The 7,392-nt window shown below is 38.5% G+C and overlaps 1 protein-coding gene across 1 annotated transcript in view; it reads right to left on the minus strand.

Annotated features, from left to right (window-relative positions):
• Window positions 1-6,329, minus strand: part of CCNY (cyclin Y) — a 304,247-nt gene extending 297,918 nt beyond the window's left edge. Inside the window, exons 1-2 of the mRNA XM_073885514.1 lie at window positions 6,192-6,329; window positions 5,724-5,831 (exon numbers count right to left, since the gene is read on the minus strand). The gene's annotated coding sequence lies outside the window, so the exon portion shown is untranslated. The remainder of the gene's footprint in view (window positions 1-5,723; window positions 5,832-6,191) is intronic.
• Window positions 6,330-7,392: the final 1,063 nt, after the last annotated feature.

The following is a 7,392-nucleotide window of genomic DNA, read 5'->3' on the forward strand; positions in this document are numbered from 1 at the left end:
TTGTCTTTTTTTTTTTAAGATTTTATTTATTTATTTGAGAGAGAGAGAAAGTGAGAGAGAGCATGAGAGGGGAGAGGGTCAGAGGGAGAAGCAGCCTCCCCACTGAGCAGGGAGCCCGATGCGGGACTCGATCCTGGGACTCCAGGATCATGACCTGAGCCGAAGGCAGTCGCTTAACCAACTGAGCCACCCAGGTGCCCTGGCATTGTCTTTTTAATGCTCTGTTCCATTGGTTCCCAACTCTGGCTGTGCAAGGTAAAAATCCAGTATACGTGGGAGTCACTACAGGCAAAATGCCTCCAAAGAAATAAATAATTTATTTTATTTTTATTTTTTTAAGATTTTAATTATTTATTTGACAGAGAGAGAAAGGGAGAGAGAGCACAAGCAGGAGGAGTGGCAGGCAGAGGGGGAAGCAGGCTCTGCACTGAACAGGGAGCCTGATGCAGGACTCAATCCAAGGACCCTGGGATCGTGACCTAAGCCAAAGGCAGATGATTAACCGACTGAGCCACCCAGGCACCCAGAAATAAATAATTTAAATACAAAAACCACAAACCTAAGTTTAATAAGTGACAATAGAAAAAACCCAGAGATCTCCAACCAAAAGTATTGTAGAAACCCTAATCTCCAACTTTCTTCTCCCTTTATCTAACTTTTCCCCCTTTGTCAAGAAAACAAATAGGTTAGTACATAATATGCTCCAAATTATTTCCTCACATTATTATCATCATTACCACATATCTGCAGTCTACTAATATTCTCAATATATATCTAATCCTTTAATTGCTAAGATTTTTATTGTGGACAGTTCCCAGACATATCATCAGCATTCTTAAAATTAGAGACATAAATCTCTCAACATCCACTTTAAGAAAGTAAAAATGCTTTTTTGTAATATATGCTTGGTGTGATGCTTATGCTATTCATTATTTAACACACCAAGCCTTGCAGGAATCCCCCCAATTTTTAAATGTAACTGTTAGATTCTAAGGTAATTCAGGGATCCTGAAAGAGATTCCTTCAGTTAGCCTTAGTCAGGATTTGGGTGTGGTAGAAGGAAATTATGCCCTGGTGACAGGCCCTGCCTGGAGATGAGACTGGGCAGTGATTCTAAACCATGGAAAACCATCTGATCAAGCTCAGGTGGGGCTCAGGCACATTTTTCTAAAGTTTTGTAGGTGGTCCTCATGCATGGCTGATGTTAAGAACCTTTATCTCAGGAAAAACTTTTATCTTAGGGTTTGCCAACTGGATGCTTTCTCAACCTAGTCCCTGATCTGGGTCCTAGACTTGACACACTACTACAATTCCAAGAGGGGAGGGGCCAGTGAGAATGATGGCATGGTTTCAATCCACCCTGGAATGGGGCTATGGCAGGAGCATGGTCAGTGTTGCCGGAGGTAGACTCCTACATGTCAGATTTGCTCTGTGCTTTGACCCAAAATGAAACCCATGATTCAAGATTCTCTTCCCTCTTGGAGTCTTGTCTTAAATGGATTCTGAGAAGAGTTAGCAGGAATTAGTTCATCAGTTGCTTTGGTTGTGATAAGAATGATCAGGTAACATGATACTGCTAGAGGGTGAGAAGTGCTTTGGGGGGAGAAGGGCCCAGAAAAGCACAGAAAATGCATTGGAAATGGAAATAGACAAAGGACAAACTGGATCAAATTCTCGGTTCTGACATAGAAATTGTGCTTTCTCTGACCTTGCTGGCTTTGGTTTCTTTCTGAGACATTAGTGGAAGACTGTCCTAGGGGTGAGAAAAGCAAGTGAATTTCCATAGCGATGTGATATCTCAGGGTCTCCTTTTCAAAAACTATGCTGGTTGCTTGTGCTTGAAATGTCTAGGAGACCACATTTTTTTCTACTTTTAAGGATTTAGGCTGAAAATACAACTCCACTCTGGGAGGGATGACAGAAGTTAAGGTCATAATTTTTTAAAAGGCCTGTGTTTAAATCTAGGGCAGTGGTGGGTAAACTATAGTTTGTGGGCCAAATCCCACCTGTTGCCAGTTTTTGTGTGGTCCTCAGGCTAAGAGTGGTTTTTACATTCCTAAATGACCGGAAAAGAAATCAGAAGAATAGTATCTTGTGATGTGAACATCATGAAATTCTTCTCAGTGTCTGTAAATAAAGCTTTCTTGAAACATGGCCATACTCATCTGTCTACACATTTTGTACTTCAGTGACAGCTGAGTCATTGTGACAGAACGGTAGGTGGTACTGTATTGCTTTGCAAACTGCTCAGCCCACCTCAAAACACAGTGACACAGCTTTAATTCAACAGCATTTTGATTGCCATGCATATTGCCATAACACAGCCTTTTATAATTTTTTATGACCAGGGCATGCCCATCATATCAAGACAAAAAATGGAGAGAAAAGTAAACTTCAAATATTACACTTGTAAGACATAATGCAGTGTGGATTATTTTGTCATCAAATTGGATGACAAGGAACTGTATCTATTATAAAGTGGTGTTATAGCTGTGCTAAAAATACAGCCTCTGTTGATAACAATTTTCCCAACTCACAGGAAAGCATGTCACAGAAAGCAGGAAGTATAAGAAAGAATACTTCATTATAGTAGAATTTTTTCACAAAATTTTTTGAAATGAAGCTGCAACCAAAGTTTCCAAATAGCTCGTTTGTTGGCTAAAGCAAGTCATATACCAATGGTGTTAATTAAGTCATATTTGATTCCAAGTCAAAGAAATATGTCCAGAGAAAATAAACTGGTTTAAAACGATTAACTTTTGGGCAAAAAGTTACTCAAAGAGTTGAGGACATTGGAAGCAACATCAATAGTCAATTTAAAAAGAAGCCAAATGATTTCAAGTGGTCTTCCTTGGCTTTTGATAAACCCACATACTGTTCAGTTGTTGTTGTTTATTCAATGAGTCAGTGCCAGATCTGAAGTCACTGAGCTCCAGCTCTATGAATGGTCTCCATGAAACAATTATAACTGAGAATATTTTCAAAAACAGCGAGAAAATACTAATCCAGTACAACCTGAAGTGGAATCTGCTAAGATGTGCTACTACAGATGGTGATAAAAATGTATGTGGAGAAGAAAAGGGCTTAGTTGAATGATTTTGCAGTTTTTGAAAATGCAAGGTGTTTAAAGACCTCATTGTGTTCATTGTACTATTTATCAGCAGTTACTTCTGAGGAACATATTTGATAACACGTGTTTTTGAATTGGTAGTTTCGACAGTGAACTTCTACTCTCACAGACTTAATAATCTTCAGTTCTATAAATTTTGTCATAAGTGAAAGCAAATCTCTACTTGCCCTACCACACAGCAGTGTGACGGTTGAGAGGTGATGAAATTTTATTGAGATTATTTTCAGCTCAGGGTCAAGATTGAAATTTCTCTGAATGAGGACTTTCTTCAGTCACTGTGATTTAACTCTGAATGACTTTGGAAATTAGCTTTTGCTGCAGGCTTGATGCTTCTTAACGAATTGAGCCTAAAACCATAAGGCAAAGCTGCGCTTCTGTAGAAAACTTCCACTGCAGTCAAGTCATTCTGATGACAGCTAATGTTGTTTGACTCACAAGTCACATCAAACTGCTGTATTTACTTCCTATGTTGTCAAAAATTAAAACAAGAAGTGAAATCTCTATCCCACACAAATTTGCAGAGAATATATTTTCCAAGCTCAACCTACAGTTCCAGCAGTATTTTTTGGACCTCACTCCACATGCAAAGGAAAAGCCCCATATTTCAAAATCCATTCATTGTACAATTGAGGAGCTTCCACTTAACTGTCAATTGAGCCAATTAATCTACAATTACATGCGAAAAGGCACATATCAAGGAAAGAACGTCATAGAATTCTATAAATGGCTCAAGTAGTTAATGTTCTTAAAATCACATGCTTATGATTGATATCACAATTCAGCAGTACCTGTTTGTGTGACAAGACATTTTCTTATTCTGTAAGTATCTACCTCCATTTTGCCTCTTAGCTTATAAAGCCTAAAGGATTTACTATCTAGCCTTTTACAGAAAAAAGAGAAGCCCCTGATCTAGAGGACTGTGGGTGTGTGAAAGATGGAGGAAGACCTCATTAGGATCACTTGCTAGAAAGTTTGGTTAAGTACGAAGTGTAATTCTTCAGATTTAGCAAACAAAGCCTTGTCTGTAGTCATGTTACTTTAATCAAAAATAGAATTGGACCCGAAGCTACATCTTTCTGCTATAAACTTAACACGAACAATTTAGTTCCAGCAAACAACAGCAGCTGTCTTGCATCAATGTTGCCAATTTGAATTTTTGTTAGTTTTATAGTTTTGTTTGTGTTTCACTTGTACATCTTGCTTAGGCTTCAGACATCAGTAAGATTTAGCCTCATAACTAGTTAATATCTAATATTATATTTGTTCATATATGTAGTATTATAAAAAATAAACTTAAGTCACAATTCTGAGGTTCACATTTTTTTCCTTAAAAGGAGCCCATTAAATACTTGAGCTTGAGAAACACTGTCTTAACTCAAACTTCCCCGATGCCAGAGCAACTGTCTGTCAGGTGTGAGATGTGAACATAGGTGAGAACCCCTCTAATCCTCCCAGATGTATTTTCATTTATTGAAAAGGAATGCTACAAATACACATAAATCTGTTTCTTCAGGAGTGTTAAAAAAGTTAGGTGAAACATTTCTCATCAAGAGATCATGGAAATGATAAGAATATCTGGAAGACCTGTGTTAGGCAGAATTGACCTTAACAAGAATCTGGTCTTACCTCTTCAAATGCAATGGTTCTCAAAAGTAACATGCACAAAACCACCTGATGAGCTTGTTTAATGTGCACAATAGCAAACTTTTCTCCCTCAAATTTTCACTCAAGTAGTACAAGAATGAGGCCCAGGAATATTCTCTGATTGATGACAAATGGACTGCCATATTTTGAGAAACATGCCTTTTAGGTTTCTGATCTTCATGGCTTCATTCCGCCCTTCACTTTAGAACCCAGAGGATCCTCTGTAAAGCTCCCAGGTCATTTTTTCTACAAGAACTCCCTACCATAAAAGGTGAGGTAGGGAGAAGAAATTAGTCCATTCCACCATGGTATCTTATTAATTATTATTACAAATCCTAAACTACACTTGTTTGTGGAACATTCTAGAATACAGCAGGTGCCTTGAACTATTTTGTTTGTAACTAACTAGAAGTAACTCAGGTTTTAAGATTCAACTACCAAATAAAGGAACTTTCAGGTAAAAAATAAAATGTGACCGAGACTCATTTTCTATCAATCTAGTTATTTTTTAAAAAGCTTTTAAACAACAACAATCTCAATAGTCTTACATTTGTGATTTTCTGCAATCTCCACTGAAGGTCAAGCATACATGAAAAAGCCCTTGCTTTATTGCCTAAAAAGACAGATGAATACCGTCATTTTAGATAAAAATCATTAGTCCAGCACATACTTACTGGTTAATATAGAAACTGTATTACTGAGTAGAAGTCTCAGTGTAAGGCATCAAAAACCTAGTGTCTCTAAACAAGACTTTAAACAACCAAGTCACGTAAATTCAGGCCACTTCTAAGCCAACATTGCTGAGGACTTTTACTGGATATGTTTGTACAAGTTACCTGTCCCCACAACCCACTGCCCATTAAAACATAATACATTTATTAGAAACAAAAGCTTTTCCTAGGAAAGAAGAGATTTTTTAGCACTGGAAAATTACAGGATCAGGGCTCACCTGGTAGCAAAAAGCTCCAGGGCAGTGAATTCCAGTCCTAGCTCAGCTTCTGATGTTGATATGACTGAAGGGGCTTGGGTTCACTGCCCAGTTTCCTCACCCGTGAACCTGGAATAACAATGCACCCTCCTTTACAAAGGAACCATGTTGTGTAGCAAACAAAGTGATAGCAGCTTTTTCCCAACTCAAGAGATGAAATTACAGCCTCATTGTTTGTGATATTCCCCACACATACTTGAGCGACTCCTGATATTTTAACTATTAATTACTTGTTTATTCTCAGTTTCAATACCTTCTATTCAGATCCCTTTGAGTTCCTTAACCTTGCTTATCTCCCTGGCTTCAGTCTCTGTTGGTGAACCCCCACCAACCTTTCTGACGAACATTACGCTTGACTCCCAGATCACCTATCCTTCCTAGTGACCTGTGGCCCGGATCCTCTCACGTTTCTCCATGCACAGTGCTCACCGCCATGCCTCTGCCTCGCTGCCTCTGGACAAGCCTGTCAGCCAGCCAGCTGTGAATGGGGAGGTGGCAGTGGCTCCAGCATGGGAGGGAGCGCACATCTCTCCCTGACTCTTACCCATTCCTCCCCTGTGCAGCCCCTCACAACACTGTAATAATGCCCCTTATGTGTCGTAACTATGTCATGACCCCCCTCAGGGCATATGTTACCTCCTAGCTTTCTTCAGATTCCTGGCATTCCTTACAGGAGGCAGTTCAATATATGCACCCAAAATGGTAATTCATTGCTAGACTTGTCATTCTTCAATGGTTTGGTTTGTAAATTTGGGTTGGAGAAAGATGAGATGAGAAGAGAAAGGATACAACCTGAGGAATCCTATAGTAGCCTGAAAAGTCTAACATCAGCCCTCAAGTGTCCTATATATCTTACTATTCAACTCCCCAAGATTGTTCCCAGCTAAATGGATTCCCTCTTTCCTTAATCAATAAACATTTTGCAATCACACAGACACCATTAACTGAAAATGTTGTTTTAGTTTACTATTTGTACTTAGTACGTCACGATTTATATTTGAAAAGGCATCTGTATGACTGTTATATATGGAAATAGTAACATCCCACTAATATGGCATTATAGGGAAGGGCTCCATTCCATGTAAGTGAAATTTCTGGATAAATGAAAATTACCTCATTAAAGACCAATCTTTCAAAATATTTCACCATTTTTTCAATCTTTAAAAAAAACAACAACAAAAAAGGGGCGCCTGGATGGCTTAGTTGGTTAAGTGTCTGCCTTCGGCTCAGGTCATGATCCAAGGGTCCTGGGATCGAGCCCCGTGTTGGGCTCTCTGCTCAGCAGGGAGCCTACTTCTCCCTCTCCTTCTGCTGCTCCCCCTGCTTGTGCTCTCTCTCTGTCAAATGAATAAATAAAGTCTTTTAAAAAAATTTTGCTATTTTTGATGGAACTCTTAGTTTTTGAAATAATAATAAAATTAAACTCTTCAATACCTACATAATTAGATTATCAATGGATATATTTCTAAAATATATGTAGATGCCTGCCTCCTTATATAATGGAAATCAAACATAACTTGCTTTTCAATTCCAGCTCCAGAGCATCGTTAAGAGTATCCATTATTGAATATTGTAATAATCCAGTACCAATTTTGTTTCTTAGAACTTTTCATCACTCAATATTAGATCG

Source organism: Callorhinus ursinus, unplaced genomic scaffold (genome assembly GCF_003265705.2).
Source record: "Callorhinus ursinus isolate GAN/ISIS: 27379988/994484 unplaced genomic scaffold, GSC_fseal_2.0 scaffold62, whole genome shotgun sequence".
NCBI classification, from domain to species: domain Eukaryota; kingdom Metazoa; phylum Chordata; class Mammalia; order Carnivora; family Otariidae; genus Callorhinus; species Callorhinus ursinus.